Here is a 20576-nt window from a genome sequence, read left to right on the forward strand (position 1 = left end):
TATAATTCTAAGTTTTCCTTTAATAAAGACTTAAAAATAATTAAAAAAGGAAATTTATTTCAAACGAAAACCTAAATTAAAGTACTAAAACAACTGATTAGTATATCAATGGAAAAAGATTATACGCGGTAGCGTAAAGAATAAGATTTTGAGAAATGATAAAATTTAATTAAATAGTTTGTAAAATAATTCTGCAAGCACGTGTGGATAGGTAATTAAAAAATTTATTTTTAGATTAAAATGATACATAATATGTTGAGTAATTTTAAGATGCTTAAAAATCTTGACTACGTATTCGAATGAATAATTATTAAATATATATTGAAGAAATTGATAAATACATTATTCCACATCTATGCATACGTTTGAATATTGAAATTGAATAAATTATTAAAGGAGCAAACTAAAAAATAAAATTGAAAAAAAGATGATGCATACACATTCTATCAGAAACATGCTCCGTGAAGTAAATGGTGACTAGTGCACGTTGAATCTTTCGGGTCACAAAGTCTTTCATGGTCCTATAACAAATCAATACCTCTGAGGATACTGAATTTGCGATAGATAGTTCTCTGGTTCAGGTCAAGATTATGATCTGTAGACGAATGAATGGATGTATGAATTGATTCGACCTATAAACGGGTTTGACATATGGGTGTGAAATAAGTCGAATTCTTGGACATAGATGGCGCCACTTGCAAACATGAACAATTGCACTGCTTCTGCCTTAATGGCCGACGACAACAGCAACATCAGAAACATACTTTCTTAAAACTCGACATTCGATGAATAAAATGTTTCTTATTTAATAAAATGTTTTATTTAAATCTCTTTATTAAGTTACGAACACATTTTTAGACTGAAAAAGAAAAATCGTTTTTTATAATTGAAAGAAAAAGGATTAGCTATCGTTTATAAGCGAGAAAAATATGAATGAAATTTTATGTTTTGCGCGTTAGTCAAATCTCCCGTAAGTTATCTACACATTTAAATATTAATCGCCCCATTTAAATATTTCGACATTGTCACCAAATTATTTTTTTCAAAAATAATTAATTTTAATTTTTCTCGACTTCTACTAAATAAAAACTGTTGAAACTTTTAATTTTGTTATAGATAACTACGTAGATTAAAATGGTATAAAAAATTTATATCTCCTAATTCAAAATTTTTTCATCCATAATGGAATAAAATAATAAAAAAATAATAAATAATCATCAAAATTATTTTTTTTGCATAAAATTATCTTTGGGTAAACGGGGGGTTTTAAGAGTGGGTGCAACTTTTTTTAATTGCTTAGTTAGTTTTTAAAATATGACTTCAAACGCAAAAAGGGAAATTAACATTAAGGAGTTCGAACTTTGGATCGCTCTCCTGAACAAACTAGGGGGACCGTATTTCACAAATTAGTGTTGCCCCTTATAATTTGAAGGTTAAGGATCCAAATACGTTAAAAAAAATGTTTGTTCATTCAGAGAAAGTACACTTTTGTATCCAATTTCGTAACTTCATTAATAGTTAACGCTACATAATTAGCATATTTAAGGTATCCCCCAGGAGCCATAAAGATTGACACTTAGTACCGATCATTACAATCCAATCATTAGAACGAAAGTTATTCAACGTGATGTCTTTTGCTCACTGTACATAGTTCTTCTGTAGCCGTAAAAACCTATTTCCTCAGAGATATCTTGGTACAAACTTGGTATACTTTGCACTTATTAAAAAACACCAATTAACATAATAGCAGTAGTACCTATTACTAAAAATAGCGAAGCACCTTTAGCGTCAATAATAATAGGGAGATTTTTTATGGTTTTTCCAGATAAAGAAGTACCTTTTCTTCATTATTTTAGCTTTTTAGTTTCAAACTTATTTTTGTCATTTAAATTTGTACCGATTACCAAAATTAATCAAGTATCATAAACGTCAGCAACAATATACAATTTTTTGCGCTTTATATACCTTATGTTAAGTTACACTGTTTATATCCTGGTATACTAAGAAGTACCTTTTCTCCATTAATTTCGCATTTTAATACAAACATTTTTTATGTTAATATGTAGCTATTATCAAAATTAATTAATTGGAATTCTTGAGAAAAATTAGTAACTACACTAATATTTTCATAATTACTTTTGGCGAGAAAACTAAAATCGGTGCTTTATTTAAAGATCATAAAAATTAAACTGCTATTGACGACATTAATTCTAAATTAAACGTAGTACTGAATCCTTCTGGTATTGTCGTTATAAGTACTGTAGTAATGAGGACCTATGATACCAATTTGCATAATATAGGTAATCTAGTAATAGCTTTTTGTTACCGTCCTCCGATACTGATGAGTATCGCCTTCCTACACATTCGTGGCACCTGATATACAGCCTTTATTTTTTATTATTTGTTGTATATTTCAGTGCGGCTTCATACTATTAGATTTGCAATAATCTAAATTAGAAATTCAACTCACTAAATACATACAGCGTGATTTAAAATGTGACATTCAGACTTTACCAAAATTTTTCCCTGGCTAAATAGATGATTTAAATTTTATTCCATTAGTTCTGGTTTAGTTTCCGTTAATTAAGTTAATAGATACACGCCGCTTTAAATGCGTAAGTATCAATATAAGGAACAGGAGATATCTTTAAAATACGAATTCAATGACGTCCTTTTCATAAAACGCGAAATTATTAACGTTGATTTTACTTGTAACAGCTAACCTAGAAAACCTAAGATTAATAACTCATAAGAACGCGAACTTATCTTTGATTGATTAGAGCTGGAAGCTAGCTGATCACTCATTTTGTAATATATTAATAAGTTCCCATGGAGAATTATTTTTTTGGGATGTAGCTCGAGAACCGGAGGTCGGAAGGAGTTTTAAAGCAGACAGTAAGTTCCGCCATGTTTTTGAACGTATGTACACCTAATTTGGAACGGATTGGTAGCGAACAGCAGATTTTTTGTATCAACATCCTGTTTTATTTATATATAGGTATAATTGGGAAAATGTTATTTTGATACGCACTGTTACGCATTGTGAATAAACACTGAGTGGCCAAATTATTATAACCACCTGACAGCTTTATGCAAAATGAGTTATTGCTTCACAGTGTTGCCGCTAGAGAGCGGGATAGTTACAAAAAGGGAATGCAAGGCAATTGAGCCATCAATTGCACTGTGTTACGCTCGGATATATGGGCAAAAAAGTGACTTAACTGAGTTTGAATGTGGGATGATTGTACGCGCTCGAAGCATCGGAACCAGAATCAGCAAAACGGCTGCTCTTGTGAAGTGTTTGAGAGCAGCAGTTGTTAATGTGTACAGAGAGTGGACTAACAAGCAGAAAATTGGGTCTCAACGTTAGGCTTGTGATCGTCACCGGCTACTGATACTCGAGTTTAAAGGAGACTTTCCATAGTTGTCCAGTTCAACAGAAGAGCTACAGTACGTCAAATAGTGGAAAATCATAATGAAGGTTCAACTGCTAAGGTCTCTGAAAGAACTGTGGGCCGCACATTACACCGTACAGGCTATGGGAGCCGATGACTTGCTCGAAAGCGTCTTCTGTCAGCCTTGAACAAGAGAAGACATCTCCAGTTTGCAAATGAGCATGTAGTCTGATAAATCACGTGTTCCATTACACCATGCAGATGGCAGGGTTCGTTCATGGTGTAAGCAAGGACCCCAACTACATTGCCACAACACTTCAAGCTGAAGGCTATTTTTTGGTTTGGGGGATGTTTTCCTTGGCATTTCATGGATCTTTTGAATCCTGTGGAACAACGCCTAAATGCCCAAGGGTATTTAAGTGCTATCGCAGATCAAGTACATCCTGTTATGTTAACGGTGTACCCTGCCGGGGATAGATACTTTCAGCAATACAATGCTCCTTTATCATGCAGCTCACATTGTCGTCAGATGATTCGAAGAACATGACGGTGCTTTTACTTTGTTTCATTGGCCCACACAATCCCCAGATCTCAATCCAATGATGAGATGGAATAAGATCGAAAAGGGCATCAGACAGCTGGATCCAGTGCCATCCTATCTGGTGGAACTGATAAGTGCAGTTCATCAGATAGGGGGTCAAATTCCTCCTACCACCTACTAACATCACACGGAATCTATGCCAAGAAGATTTCGAGCAATATAACGGGCTAAATGTGGTTCAACAGGGAATTGAGGAGGCTGTCATTATAATTTAGTCTCTCAGTGTATTTCGAGCTACAGCCAGTTAAGCTGCGGTTCGTATAATGGTATTGGAAAAAAGTACCTAAAGAAATCGTTCTCAAAAGATGCAAAACTAAAAAAGGAACATCCTTAAAGTTTAAAATCTTGTGATCGGAATTTCACATTCTTGGAAGCAATATCAAATAAAAATGCAATCTATCTTTTTTTTATACAGACGAGATTTTAAGTTACGAAATCGCATACAAAATTATACTTTCTCAAAATAAACATAATTTTTTCCCCTACGATTATGGACCCTGGACTTCGAAAAGAAAAATTTAAAACTACTATTTTAAATTTCTGCCCTTATTTATTCAACTGATTTCGCTCAAACTTTGAATTTGATAATTTAAAATGGAATAGCGAAAAACTTACCTAAAATTGTAAACCTCATAATAAATAGGTCCTGACCTTTATTAAAAACTATAAACAATACAAAAACCAGTTTAAAAATTATTCTTAGCACTTACCCTTTTCAAAAGTATTTATGAATCAACCGGTTTCACAATTGTGTGCTGAATTCGTTTGCATCACTTAAATAATTTTTAAGATAAGGAAAATTACTTAAAATACTAAATTAGCATTAGTAAGCCCAAACTTTGGATCGCTTTCCTGCCTATGTTATTGGGATAATATTTTCTAGATTGTTACTCGCTCTTCAGTATTTTGAAAGTCAGGAGTTCCAAATCTATCGAAAAAAGGCTTGCTATTCTAGGAAAGCATGTTTTTGTGCCTAATTTCATCTTAATTTTAAATATCATCAGCACTATTTGATTACCAAGCATAAGTTTACATTTTTAAGATAACGTCTCAGCACGAGAAATTCCAATTACTAGATGAATAATTTTTAAAGTATTCTATTTTCTTACTTTGCGCATTTCTTTAAGATATCATATTGTACAAAATATCTAGTACACTATAAATTGATTAGTAAAATAATTATTGATTAATAAAATAATTATTGATTAACAAAATAATTATTAACTAATAAAGTAACTATTAAGTGAATTAATATTATTTAATTAATGTAATGCTAATTAATTCTCAAACAGTTAAGTTTTGTGTATTCAGTCGGAGGTTTGAACAGCATTTTATTATCCGTATAAAACTTTTTGAACTCTCTGTTTTTCAATATTCTTTAAATATTGTCGTTAAATATTTATATTTTATAACACATTTCTTACAGTTAGTTCAAAAATGCTTTTTTCTTGTGTATTATAATCGGTTTCGAAGCATTTATTTAGTTTAAGTTATAAAGTTGCCAATTTATACTGCTTTTCAAAAGAGGCTTCAGAAGTGTCGATAGTTGTAATCTAAACCAGTCGAACATTTTCCTATGTCTCCAACTCCAAGGTCACCCATCTATGGAACATACGATTTTACGCTTTCAGATAAATCTGACAATGGTGGTTATCACGCATATAGAAACAGTTGTTCTTTCTTATCAATGTATGCATCTTTTCTCACAAGCGATTTAAATGTGCTTTTTTACTCCCTTTATGCTTCTAATATTAAAAATAAATTCTAATTAAATTCCCTTAATTTTAATTTATATTTTCTTTTTATCGATTATGAAAATATGAGACCCCATTCCTTGGATGTCGCTTTCCAAATAATCGCGTTGAATTTTGAGAATGTTATTTAGACTGAAAATAAATTGAATATCAATCAATGTGGTTACAAGTTCCACAAGAGCGATTAATCTCATGACATAATTTTATTTTGCATTTTTATATATGGTGGTTAGCTGGCCTACATTTCTGCCGTTTTGTAGTTTCGAATTTTATATTTCGACTGTAGAAAATTATTTTAAATAAAAAAAAATCATGTTGAATGTGAAGAAAAAGAGACGCATTTTAACGGATAGTAAGGGTTTTATGAAATAATGCAAGTTGCAATTTCTTCTAATAATAAGCAGTATTCTTAGCCAGTTTCAAAACACTTAACTGTACTGAAAATACTAGAAAAAAATGGTAATAAGCGAAGGACATTAAAGTTCTTTTAAAAACATAAAAGGAAATATACATATAAGTCTGCATATCTACAATGAGTATTAATGCTCAGAAAATGTATGTTACATGCAATGAGTATTATTTCTCAGAAAATGTATGTTATATGCAATTATTATAAAATTTTAATGTTCTATTGAATATTTATTAAGAAATGTTTAAACTGACAATGTGAGCTATTATTGAAATAAACAAATTTTTTCTGTCCTAGCGAGTTCATACTAACGAGGTTTAAATGTAAGAATTAAATTTTTATTCAAGAATGTCGATTCAATTAGTACACATTTTAGAGAAAAGGTGTAACTCAGCATTGGATATTTTTAAATGAGATTCCTTGAAAAAATTCATGTTTCTAGAAAAAAAAATATTTAAATGAATTGTCAATATCTCTTTTTTAGGACCATCACACGCCAATCTCAACTTTTCTTGGCATTTTGATTTTTTTTAATAAAAATATATTTCGGATGATTAAAAATTGTTAGATTTCCACTTGAATATTAATTTTCTACAGCGTGCTTTAATAGACAAGTAACCATTATAGTAACATTTGTAATATTTATTATAAAATACAGTAAAAATATATACGTGAAGTTTGTCTCTTCCTGGATTTGTCTTTTACTTAATTTGAGATAGTTAAATTTCTTGAAAGCAATATCTTATATTTCTTGTTAAATTACATAAATACATAATTTGTTATAAAAAGAGTAGAAATTATAAAAAGTAATACGTTTAAATATATTAAATATAAAGGCGCATAAAAACAATGTTCTAATACAATGTTTCTAATACAATTTACTAATACAAAAACACCTTTTTAATCATAATTACATAAGAATTCTTTTGTTAATTAAAGCAGAAAATTGATTATATCATTCTATTTTAAAGATTATTAAACAGAACTTTATAAAATGAGAAGTCTTTTTATAGTTTAAGTTTTTTATTTAAAAGTTTGAACTATAATACCATTAAAATTTGATTAAAAAATGTAAATAATTTATAATGTTTTTTCTCTTCGAAGACACGAAAGACTCAAAAAACAAGAATTCTAATAAGAAATTATAAGTGAAACACTTCATCAGATAATTCAAATTGATTTGATTGTTTTATTTAGGTTTCATAATTATTTAAAATGTAAGACTTAAATTCAACTGTTGCAGTTTTAATTTTGTTAAAATGTTAAATGCCATTAAGGTATGCTTATAAATATTGATTTAAAAAAAAGTTTCAATTTTTTTAATAATCATTTATCTGTGTTTTTTTAATAATCATATATCTGTTTAATAATCATATATTTTAATACATAACTACACTGGCATTAATAATTGATACAATTCATTATAAACTACACTTTTCGTACAAAAATTGGATATTTTATCTAACTTTTTTTTTAAACGAACGATCAATACTTTTGATTATAATCAAACATTCTTATCAAAATACCTAGGACATAATTTTATGAAAAAAAAGTTATGCCTCAAAATTGCTAAATACAATCTGAAACACATCTTTTTTATAAAAAGTATACTGCATGTCACAAGGGAAGGAAAGGAATGAAAAACATTTATGAAAGAAAGAGAATGGTTTAAAAATATGACTACGCTAAAAATAGAATACTCATTTGCTCTACGTTGCATTATGATAATATTTTTCCCATATATCGTAATCAAAATTTAGCCCAATTTTTCATTCTCTATCAAATGCATTATATTCAATAAAAAGTAATAAAATCAATAAAAAATAATAAAATCAAGAAAAACAATAAATTATAATATACTTAAAAACAATAAATTATAATAAACTTAAAAACAATACATTACAATCAACTAAAACAATAAATTTCAATAAACTAAAAACGATATTCAGACATTTTTTTAGCCTCTTCTTATTAACTCATTTCTTTTGAAGTTAGTAATTTCTCGCCTCGCTTAAAATTTAAAACCGTTTCATCGAAGAAGCGATTTCAAAAGTTATGAATTTCCTAACTCTTCACTGAATAAGTTTCACAGAAAATGAGAATTGACATTGAACGATCAGAGACTTATCTTTAATGAAACAACTTTAATTAAAAGATAAAATCGTCTGCCAAATAAAACGAACTCAAACGAGACAAATTTTTCGACTCATCACTCACAAGTCTCGAAGGAGACAAAAACTGACATTGCCGATCAGAATTAGCATATCATAGATTGGCAACGCACGAAATCGTCTGCGTGAGTGAATGGGGAGAGAAATAGAAGAGTAAATGAGTTGTCATAAATAAAGGAAGGATGAACTGGGAGAAGGTTGGACTGATATTTCTCACCTACCTCCTCGTTGGCGAGTGTTGAGTGTGGTGAGATGGGCCGGCAGAAAGAGTTCCCGGACGTCCGGCCGCGCTTGGCAGGATTGAGAGGCCGTTGCGTTGTGACGTCGGATCTAGCACCGTTTCTTCCTTCGGTACCGATCGGCTAGCGAGCGGCTATTCCTGCGCCTGCGTTCTCCGGACAATCCCGGCACTTAGGGTTGCTAATTCCACACTTTTTCGTTTTTCGTCGTCAAAGACATTCATTATGGAGGCCGGATAGAATTTTTTACAATAGGACACGTGTCAGCACTTAAAGAATGTCGCGAAAAAAGTGTTTATTGTTCTAAATGGGTGAAAAAAATTAACTCGAGTAGAACATAAATGATTCAGACTTTGAAATGAATGAGCTCTTTTAAAGAACAATGACATTTTTTAAATTCTATTTAAGACACAAATAAAGAGTAATTTTTAGCATCACCAAAGATGAAGGGAAGCAAGGGCATTTTCGCATTACGCATCTTTCACCAGTAAATAGATATATTTCTTCATATTTAATTCATAATAATATTTTTCAATAAAACTTGAACAAATTTAAAATGCATATAAATTCTTTTTTTAAAGAGATTTTAAAATACCATGTGCACAAAGCGACTAGAAATCAAATATTTCAAATTCAATTTCTCTGGGATTATTTGACCAAGTTTGTTTAAATTTTGCTACTGAAATGTTGCAAAAAATTGTTTGCCTTTCAATTTTAATATTTTTTCGTCTATTCTGAAATAAAATAATAAAAATTGCAAATAATTATAAAAACTTTATTTTTTGCATGGAATTATCTTTGGATAGACGGATTGTATAAAAACGGTGCAAAAACGTTTCGATTCACTTATAAAGTTCTCGAGATATGGCGAAATATGCAAAAAAATATAACAATAAAGAGCCTGAATTTTAGAGCTGCTTAATTATACTCTGATCAATCATACTCTGTTCAATAGTATGATTTATATTAGCGCTGCTAGTTCAGTAAATATAACACTTCAGTACAATATTCTTTAAATATATTTTCAACAAAATTTTACTACGAATTTATTGTGTGCATTTATACACTTTAATGTCAGCATTTTTTGAAAAAAAAATAGTTTAAGAGGGTTTTTAAAATTGCAGTTTTAAATGCAAACAAATGTTATTAATAGTAATTCATTAGAACAAATTGTTGTTTTTTTAAGCGTTTTAGAAGACGATTATGTTTTGATTCCAATAAACTGCTTAAAAATTTATCCTAATACACAAAATAAAAATTTTCTTTTTTGACTATGTTTTCTTTTTGTATTTAATAACATCCAAGCAAAATAAAAGAGAATTTTGTGAACATCACCCTTTATAATACATTTATAACTGTTATTAAAGTGGCAGCTTTTGAATATTTTAAGACATTTAGAACGTGTTATACCTTTGAAATTTTGAACATGAATAATTTGATTTTATTTATGAATCGTGATGATACTCATGATCTTAATGAATGGATAACTATTACATTATATGATTAGCGGTTTACGACAACTCCATTTTTTCCTTTGATTTTTTTGTATCATAATGCATAAAGTAATTGTTAAAACTATGCATGCTTGTTAAAATTACAGTTGTGCACTCTCAGCTCTAACTTTTGTAGCTTTAGTAATCCTTGAGCAATATTTCGTTAATTTTGAGAATAACGTCGTCTCAAAATCTCGTGATTTGTGACGAAACGCAAATTCTCAAATGCGTGACAAAGATGTTTACTTAACTCGAAACTTCAGCGTAGTGCATTGTCGGATATTGTCATGTAGAATGACGAAACTACAGTAAAGACTAGACAATCTAAAATTAAGTGACTAATTTAACTGGCAAGTAAAGTGCTCAAGGAGATGGTCTCGCATATGGAAGGTTCTGGTTTCGAATCCCGTTTGGGGCACGGCTGTAATTTATCTCTCTATCTATCTGTCTTCGTTGCCTCATCTATATTGTGTCTGCGTTAAAGTAATTATTAGAAAAGCTGATTTATAAAGTGCTTACATTCTTTTGGGAAGTAAATAGGACGATGAAATATTTCCTTCCTTCTGAAGAAATTCGTTTCTTTGAAAAAGTGACGATTGTTATTTCGTCACTTTGACAAAATTTTTGTTGGAGCCTATACCAAGCAACTATTTCGTCAAAAGCAAAAAAAAAAATCGTAATATTTGAGTATCGATTTTTTACACAGTGTTATAGAATCAGTTTTAAAAGCATGAACGAAAGCCACCTAAAACGATACATTTTTATAGTTTGCTGGAGTTTCATTTTTGTTTGAATTGCGTTTAAAAATATTTAGTTAAGAATTTTAAAGACATTTTGAAAGGCATAAATTGATTTTAAATTATTGGTTATAAAAATGAAAAGGGGAAAATCTCAGCATTTAGCAAGAATAGTGCTATTTATTTTTGTTCTGATCTTGAGATTTTAATGAAAAATTATTTAAATTACTTCACTGATAAAAAAAAAGCCTAGTCAAAGCTACCAGAATAAGGTATAATATTCCGTATTTCCTGCTCTATTTGAACACCAAAAATCTCAGTAATTTTTACAGGAAGAGCTTTGACAATAATTTTGGTATGCAATTAACTATACAATAATGTTATAATGTGAGATAAGACTTGGTTAATGTGACAAAATTTAGTAATTTTATCAGGGCACCTTAAAGCAGGGCTTAATAATTTATTCTGTTAAATTTATATTTCAAGTTTGTATATTCTATTAAACTGCGTGATGAACTTTAATTTTGAAAGCCAGAATTCATGGTAAACCGTTACCATGTGAACAAAGAGATTTCCAAATGAATCGTTATAAATCACATAGGTTTTGGTTTTATTACAGGAATTATTTTTTACCGGAATTATATTGTTTTTACCCGAAATATTATTACCACACAGTAGTGTAATTTTATCAGAATTTTTTAGTCTCTGTTAATTTTAATCAATTTGATTTGATCTTAAGGACATAATTTTTTTTTTCATTGAAGAGTTGATTAAGTAAAGAACATTACAGGTTTCATCTTTGCCACTATGGGAGAAAGAAGGGGATAAAATCAGGACCCGTCACTTTTGATTAAACTGCGACTATTATCGACCCGAAAATCACATGAAACTAGTGGCAGATACACACCCTGTTGTTTTGTAGAAGGACATAGTAGTACATTACAGAGTAGGCTGTAGGAATGACGTAAGAGCTTTTAAATGCTAAGTAGTTATGACGCCAGTACTTCGAAAAAAAATATTTGAAAAATTTTAATTCATATTACACTGGTTCTGCTCCATAGCTTTCAATTCCATTAAGATTTTTTTGTTTAAGTTCATCATGTAAAAACATTTTTAGTTATTATTTTGAAACATTAAAAAATGTTTTGGATCAACGTATAAATATAAAAAGTCTTCTTTTCTGTCAAACTGGAACATTGTCAGTTGAGCATGATCAGATAACTGTACTAAACAATACAAGGTCTATAAAAAATTGGATAAATTATTTTATCAATAAAGAATGGTTTGCACTGCAAAAGATTATTTCTGAATGGATCAAAATCAACATGATGATTAAAATGGTTTAATATTACGATGATTTAAAATATATTAAATTCAAAATTACTACATTTTTAGATTTTTAATCCACTGGAAATTTAGCATATTAATAGAACATTTTTTATTAATTTGTTGCTTTGAATTAATATTTTAGTAAGAAAAAAATGCATTTTCTTAAAAAAGGTGAATTCTATCGTATAAACCTTTTATCAAATGAAGTAGGATAACATCTTGGTTTAGCAAACTTTCTAAAATTAATTAATTTACTCTTCAAATAAGATTTTTACTGAACATTTACTGATGTAATATATGAATTATTTTGATATGAATACTTTTTGTTACTTGTAGTTTAGTTTTGTTTATTTTTAAATATCTCAATGAGAAAAATTTCCTGAAATAAATATATTTTGAGTTGAGTATAATATTAACTTAGATGCGAAAAAAGGGAGAAAAAAATTCTAACACATTGAGGAATAAAACTAAATAAAAAAGAAACAAATATAGTGAAAGGTTTCTCTCGGTTTCATAAACTGTTAGAATTTTCGTTCTAAAATTACGGTAAAATAAAAGGCAGTAGTCTATCTAACCAATTTACCATAAAGTTTATGGTAAAGAGGATTTTTTACCTATACGTTTTTAAAACTGTTTACAACTAGTATAGTTAGAAATCACGAATACAAAATTATACGATTTTTTAAACATTTAATACTATCTTGGTTTCAAAACCGTAAAAAAATATTTTTAACTGGTTAATGGAGATTTAGAAGATTTATGATGTTGCCATCGATGCATGAATGAGAGTATCGTATTCTAATAGCCCAGAATCATAAATTGGGGAGTGCTGGATACTGGAAACTCTTCATGAGCAAGAGGGATTGGAGGAAATATTGTGGTGTCAACGGTGGGAATCGAACCCCTGTTCCGTCGATCATAAGATTAACGGATCAGCCATTTCAACCTATCTGAAAGGTACAGATTATAGCTACTAAGCGGCTTCATTAGGTGGGTCAGGTTGGTGAGATAAAATTTTGGTTGTTTAATGTATTAGGTGATGACATGACATGAAGATGCTGAACATATTCTTCTTCACTGTAGTCTCCATGCGAGTGCCCGAATGAATTTAAAGACTGATTTGAGACGTCTTTCAATTTGTTGGCCACCTGTCTTATCAGAACTGGTCAAAAGTATTGAAAGTCTTGCGGCCTTGCGGAATTTTGTTTTTAGTGTAAATTTGTAAATTTTTCTCCTTTTGTTTTTTACTTACAACTGTAAGCCTCATGCTATACTTTGTGGTGCATGAGGAGTTTTAAGTCGTTTAAATTTAAAAAAAAAAAAAAATGTATTAGGTGAAAGCGGATAATAACGGTTTATCTCACTTTTTTGTTTTAATATGGTAACGTAAGAGTTAATAAATTGCCATTTAACCATTTTTTCTAACCATGTGTTATCAGAGACACTTTATGTAAATATTTTAAACTTCATTGAAATTAAAATTTAACACACACCACTCATATTTATTAGCTTATCTATTCCGCACTGTTCCAGGCATTTCCTATACAATTTTTAAATATTATTACAAATACCACAATTCAAACCCCAAACATAGTAAATAACATTTTGAAAATATCTGCAAGTACAAAATATCGAATTTTACATAAAATGTTTGATATGCACAGATAAATCCACAACAACAAAGTAAAATATATCTAACGTTATATAGTGACGTAAATATTTTTCTTCCTCGTTATATTGGCTAAGAAGTCACTTTATCCTGGATCGCCAACCATTTCCTTAACAGATAATGAGTTTACTTTTGCCCCTCTTTTATTTGCCTTCCAGCTTTTTTTTCTTCTTCTTCTTATCCTCATCATCTTCTACTTGATGCAATCTATTAAAAGTGAAGCATTATATATATTGTAATGATCAGAAATAGATTTCATTTGAATTATACAATAATCTGTTATTGCTTTTAAAAAATTAAAAGAAAAAAGTTCATTATTATTTGAATGTAACACAAAATTATGAATTTTAAAACAATAAAATAACATAGTAAGTTACTTGAAAACAACTAGCTAGAATTTTAAAAAATTGCATTTAAATAATATAAAATAATTTATGCTATAAAAAACAAGAACTTATGAGCTTTTTAATGCTTAGGAAATAATGAAAGAAATGTAAAATCTAAATGAATTTATAATGGCTGAAAACGCCTTTACAGCATATAAAATAACTAATATTATAAAAATCAAAAGCTTATTATAAAGGTTTATACAATATTATAATATATATTTATATTTAGTTACTTCATTTAATTGTTATATTGATTGTCTTTCAAGTAATTGCATAAAAATATCTTCTTAATGCTAATTGACAGAAAAAAGGTCCATTTGGTTTAATATTTTTCCAAGCTTTTTTGGGGGTTGGCAATTAGAGTGATTTTGTCTTTTTTCAACACTTCCTTTTTGTTTCACTTGTGTAACAGTTCGAATTCTTTAAGTAATCGAGCTATTTAATTATTGTTTCTGTGAAATTAGCCAATTAAATATTTTTTATCTCACTAATGTCTTTTTTGGCAATGTTTCAACACACGAGTTCATTTTGAGGAAATTAGTCTTCAAAAATTGAAGTTAGTTTTTTTATTTTTTTTTATTAAGATTTAGCAGTATAAAAAATCTCTGATTATTCTGCAATTTAATGAAGTGCACGAGAAGTAGTTTAGCTCTAAAGTAAAAATAATCTTATAATTTTTAATGAGAATTTGCATTTATATTTCATGCTAAAATGCTGCAAAACCAACTAATAATAACTTTGTTTTCAATATGAGTAAAGGAAAGTACTTTATGAATTTTAAATAATAAAACTATTTAATAATATTCGAAACATTTCGTCAAAAAACAGAGTTTTAAATTAAAATTCATCTAGTAGACGGCATAACCCAATAGTAACTATTACATCAGAAAACATAAGTACATTGTTAAGCAAAACAATTTATTTCTATGAAAGAAGTAAATAAAAAAAATTTTTGTTTATAAAACTGAATTTATATAAAGTAAATATCATTAATATGAACGCGAGTTTTCCGAATCTTTTGGAGTTGATAATAAATCAAAAAATATACTTATATTTAGTTTTATGGTTAAGTACGAAATACACGAAATTGTTTTAAATTGCTAGATATGTACTCAAAACTACGATCTCAAAGTTCTTAACTACAATCGAAGTAAACAATATTTATTCAGTTATTAAATTTTAAGCAAAGATTTTGTTTTCAGAAGCGACCACCTTGCATTATCGAGATATTAAATTTTCCTTATTGAATCTCAAACTGTTTGATATGATCTATTAGAATTGGGAATTGTAATTTTTCTATCTGAATATCAAAAGAAAAAAAAGTATAAATCTTTCTAAACATTTTAACGCAATACTAAGTTTCTCATATAGCGTCGATTAAAAACAATAATATATTTTTCTGGATTTTATTACTTACTGGATTTTAATTTTTATTTCTCAATATAGGAAGTACTTAATTTACTTTCTTTATTAAATTTCATGCTTCAAATTAGCCGCATTCGGTAAAATGATGAAAAGAAAGTGGCACGAACTATTTCCTTCATATAATTAGTATTTCCTTTATAAGAATTAGAAATGTATTGTTACACTCTAGAACCAAAATAGCATGAAAGCCTTTCATATTTCTAAGGTTACAGCGATCAGTTTATATAATTTTCTAATGGTTTTTGCCAAATATTTTTTATCGGTAAATTCGGCAGTTTGAGATTTTGAGTTTTAGTTACTAATCATAGTTAGCACAACCTTTCATTTCATTATAAGAAGTTTAAAAGAAATATAGATGTGGAAGATGATTCATTCGTTTTGAAAAGTACTAAAGCGATAAAACATAGCAGTTGCTATAAACTTAGCTATACAAAAAGGATAAAAAGAAAAAAGAGAAAAACGAAGTAAATTAATAAGTTTCTTATTCTAAGCATAAGCTGTAAGCATATAGAACTCACATATCGAACATATCGAACTTATTTTATAAGTTCGAAATATAGAAAAAAGCATGGAAAAAACTGCAGAATAATAAAAAGAGAAGAATAAAAATTATTAAAATAAAATAAAATAAAATAAACTTAACATAATAAAAAAATACCAATAAAAAACCGGAAGAAAACAATATAATCTCTTCATTAACTATTAATGATTAGAGAAGAATAAAAATTACTAAAATAAAATAATTAAAAAATGTTCAAAAAGCCGAAAAAACAAAAACAAAAAAATGAAAAGATATAATCTCTTCATCAACTCACACGAGGCAAAAAAGAGTGCTTTCTTATATTGTATCAATATAGCAATGATAATATAAGCGTGATATACACCGAAGAGCCATTACATTATGACCATCCTGCTTATAACATGTAGGACCACCTTTAGCTCTCAAAACTGATATTACCCGCCGTGGCATTGATTCCACAAGGTGCTGATAGGTAGTCTGAGGTATCTGGTACCAAGCGCTCAGCAACTGGTTCTTCAATTCCCTCACACTGCGAGGGGGTAGCGTGGCAGCAAGAGTTTGTTTTTCCAAGTAGGACCACAAATGCTCTATTGGATTAAGGTCAGGTGAATTTGGGGGTCAAGACATGACTTGAAAGTCACTGGAATGCTCCTCGAACAAATCCATGACGATTCGACCCTTATGTCATGGTGCATTATCCTGTTGGTAAACACCAGCCACCGCAGGTAAAACTGTTGCCATGAATGGGTGACCTGGTCTGCAACTATGCTCAAGTAGCTTAGACACGTCAGGGATTGTTCTATGAGGATTATGGGTCCTAATGTGCCCCGCGAAAACATTGTTCCTGGGCGAGAAACCGTGAAAACCTGGTCGAGCCCATTGTTATGGATGGAGGGTGGTCATAATGTAACGGCTCTTCGGTGTATGCCAATAGTGTATGGAGCACTCAAAAAATTTTGTAATAAAATACAGCACAATAAGTAATAAATATCACGAAAAAAAACAGAAAATAAATTTTTAAGAAAAAACAGAACAAAATGAAAAACGGAAGTTATAAAGTGAGTAGCGAATTCAAATGAACTTACATGACAGGAAAATTTTTAATATATACTGTAGCAGTAAGAAAGCGCTATGAAACAAAATCGCTCGATTTACGCTTTTAGCTCAATTTGCGCTTCTGCTTTCATAGTTTATAATCTCCCAATCTTATTACGAAAATATTTTAAATCATTCCTGAATAAAATGTAAATAAAACACGAAAAAAGTATTTTTAAGGAGCAGAAGAAAAATTATTAAAATGATATAGCGTATCATTAGATATAAGCGTATTGACATATTTTGCTTTGGTTATATTAATATAATATTAAAAATCACCCTTTTTTGCGGATATAATCGTATCAGCTGAGCAAAAGTTTATATCCTTTTTTTATTTTATTTTTCGACTTCTTAATTTTTTAAAAAATTTTTTGAATATTTTTAAAAAACATTCTATTTATTAATGATTTTTTCCTCTTTTTAAAATTTTTTCTATGTTTTTTTTCTTCTTTTTAATTATTTTCTCAGTTCTGTTACTTGTAAGTTATGCGCAGTAAATAAAACTAATTCTTTTTCCTAATTTTCTTCGTCAATGTCTCTTTGCTTTTATCCTTTTTTCGTCTCTTTAATGTGTAATAATGGGCATACATAAGTAAATATTTTTTCAATATTTATGCCCAAAAAGAAAACAAAGAATGCTCAATACAGATTGCAGTCATTCTTCCACAAAATATATGTTTATTAAAATCAATACTGAAAGCGGGAAACAAAATTGTTACATATGTTTATGCAATAGATTGATAATATAATAAAGTTATCATATGGAGATTTCCAGTTCCAAAGAATTAATCGTTGTCAAAAATGATTGACGAGAAACAGGTATTTAATAAAAAATTTTGATAATATTAGATTGAGACAATAATTTATAAAAGTAAAAACATTTGGATTAACATTTGAACATGCCTTTTACCTAACATTTCATAGATGTATATAAAAAGTCTGTAAATGTAATGTGATGAGTAAAAGCATTTTCAGATGTATAAACATTTTTATTTAAGATAAATGTAGAAACTTCTTAATTAAAATTTTATTAGGGTGCTTAAAAAATAATAAATAGTTGCAAAAGTGTAATTTTTTTTTCTGATTTTAAACTTGATCTGAATTTTTTTATTATAAAGAATATAAAGAACATCTAGTGAGATGATAGAACAATTTGTTTGCATTATCTTCATTAACTTTTTTCCGATAAGCAAAAGGACGAAACTTGAAATGCATTTGTTTATATCATGAAGATATTAAATACTGCTGTTAAAAAATGACATTTACTTTTTGTCATATTTTAACTATTTATTTCTAACACCATCCGCTGGTTTTAACTTACGGTTAGTAATAGAGTAATCTATTTTGTTTTCATTTTTAAACTTTAACTAAAAAATGTAATCGCAAAAAAAGTGTTTACATATTTTAAATTTGAAAAACATTGAATTATTCAGGTTTAGTATCATGTCTGCAATTTAAAAATACTTTTTTTAGAGATTTTTGTCAGTCAAATGTATTACAATTTTGTTTTAAAATAAGTTGGATAAAAATTCCTGTATTACTGGGCTATATTCCAATCATGTTTGGTACTATTGTTTAAAAAGCTTTATAGAGTGCATTTTCGTTTAATTTGTCTACGATTGGTTCTGTTTGTTGTAAAATATTTTCTTATTCCATACTTAAAAATATGTCTTTTTTTTGTCCTTATTAAAATGATTTAAGTTTACTTAAAAAAAAACAAAAAAAAACATTGTTTTTAATTTTCAATAATCAAAAATCAAATTTCTCTTTTAAAAAGTTAATTTTGATTTACAGTTTTTTTAAAATTTTTTAAATGTTTTTGATTTTATATTTCTAATGATGTGGAGTTTTGAAAAATTTGAGCAATATAATCTGTTACAAAAATCAGTTTGATGTTTTTATTTACCTTTCATAAATTTGTTTTAAGAGCAGCTCAATAAAGAAAAAACAAATGAACAAAAAAGCCCAAATATACGAGAACATACCAAATGGACATTTGTTTGACAATATTTTAAACTAATTTGAAATATTTCCTTCAATAAATTGTACAATTAATTATCTATCAAATAATTGAAATTTAATTATCTATTAATTAACTGTGCAGTTAATTATCTATTAGTTAATTGTACAGCTAATTATTTATTAATTAATTTTGTTTAATTTTTCAACTAACTTACGATATTTCTTTTTTCTTCTTTAATTCTATTTCTTTCTTGTTTAATATAATCAGCCACGGTTTTTATATGGATAACCGCGGTTTTTGTTTTAAGGTCACCCTGTTTAAGAAATTTAGGTATATGCATCGTGATTTAAATTATTACTTGGATCACTCATTTTAATCTTAAAATGATCTTCATTTTTATTGGTAAAATCATATTTTCACGAATTTATTTCATAATTTTAGGAAATTATGCAAATTCCCAAAATGCTCTAAAAGTTTTAAGGTTTTATTAGGCAATCTACTTTTTATATATTCAAATTAATTTTTATTGAAACATTGAAGGTACATAAAGAAACAATTCTGGTAAAACTACTATACTGTGTGGTAATGATATTTTTAGAAAAAAAAAATTCTAATTTCAGTCAGTAAAACCAAAATATGCAGTATTTACATCGTTTATTTGGTAACTGCTTTATTCATATCGAGCGGTTTACCAAAATTTCTGGCTTACAAAATTTCAGTGATTATTACCTGATATTTAGTAAAGTATACGAAACTAAAAAGTAAATTTAACCAGAAAAATAGTTTATCTCCCATGCTCTGAGGTATCATAATGAAACTATCAAATTTATCCCATTTTTCAAATTTTAACCATATTTTATCCTTTATTCTACCAAAATTATCACAACGCTTCAGTAATTTTTTTTCTTAGTGAAACATGGTAATACGAAAAAAACAAAACAAAATCGGAACATTAGATAATTGAAACTTTTTTCGATACCAACGAAGATTTTTTGAAAAAAACAGTTCTTTATTAGATACTTAAAAAAATAATAAAAATCTCTATGTACTAAAATCAAGAAAAATATATCCTGTCGGAATTTCCTAATAATTGCGATAATCATGAGTTGACTTTTCCGTTTATTTTAAATGTTAGTATTCATTTATCACTTATATTAATTACTACTGTCAAAAACTTTGGAAGATGTTTTAAAATCCACGACGTGTTTCTAACCTGTCTCTCGTATACCGATACATTTCCTAATTTCAGACACGTAAGTATTACAAAGTTGTGTTTGTGCGAAAGCAGAACTCATTTTTAAAATTTCTAAAAGTTTTGTAATTCACTATTTAGAGCAACAGCATTTATTGTGTCAATTTTAATAAATTGAAAATTTAACTAAGAATG

General features: G+C 28.4%; 1 protein-coding gene and 1 long non-coding RNA gene across 3 annotated transcripts in view; both read right to left on the bottom strand.

The window, feature by feature from the left end:
* LOC107455042 (metabotropic Glutamate Receptor) overlaps positions 1–8689 on the bottom strand; it is a 154105-nt gene extending 145416 nt beyond the window's left edge. The window contains exon 1 of one of the 2 annotated variants that reach the window (XM_016072440.3): positions 8552–8689. The gene's annotated coding sequence lies outside the window, so the exon portion shown is untranslated. Of the gene's footprint in view, positions 1–8547 lie in introns of both variants that reach the window. The other variant, XM_016072442.3, reaches the window with a different exon arrangement.
* A 4920-nt stretch (positions 8690–13609) lies between these two features.
* The window catches only part of LOC122270687 (uncharacterized), a 44246-nt gene continuing 37279 nt past the window's right edge, over positions 13610–20576 (bottom strand). Inside the window, exon 2 of the long non-coding RNA XR_011636710.1 lies at positions 13610–14004. This is a non-coding gene — a long non-coding RNA (uncharacterized lncRNA). The remainder of the gene's footprint in view (positions 14005–20576) is intronic.

This window comes from Parasteatoda tepidariorum, chromosome 4 (assembly GCF_043381705.1).
Source record: "Parasteatoda tepidariorum isolate YZ-2023 chromosome 4, CAS_Ptep_4.0, whole genome shotgun sequence".
NCBI lineage: Eukaryota > Metazoa > Arthropoda > Arachnida > Araneae > Theridiidae > Parasteatoda > Parasteatoda tepidariorum.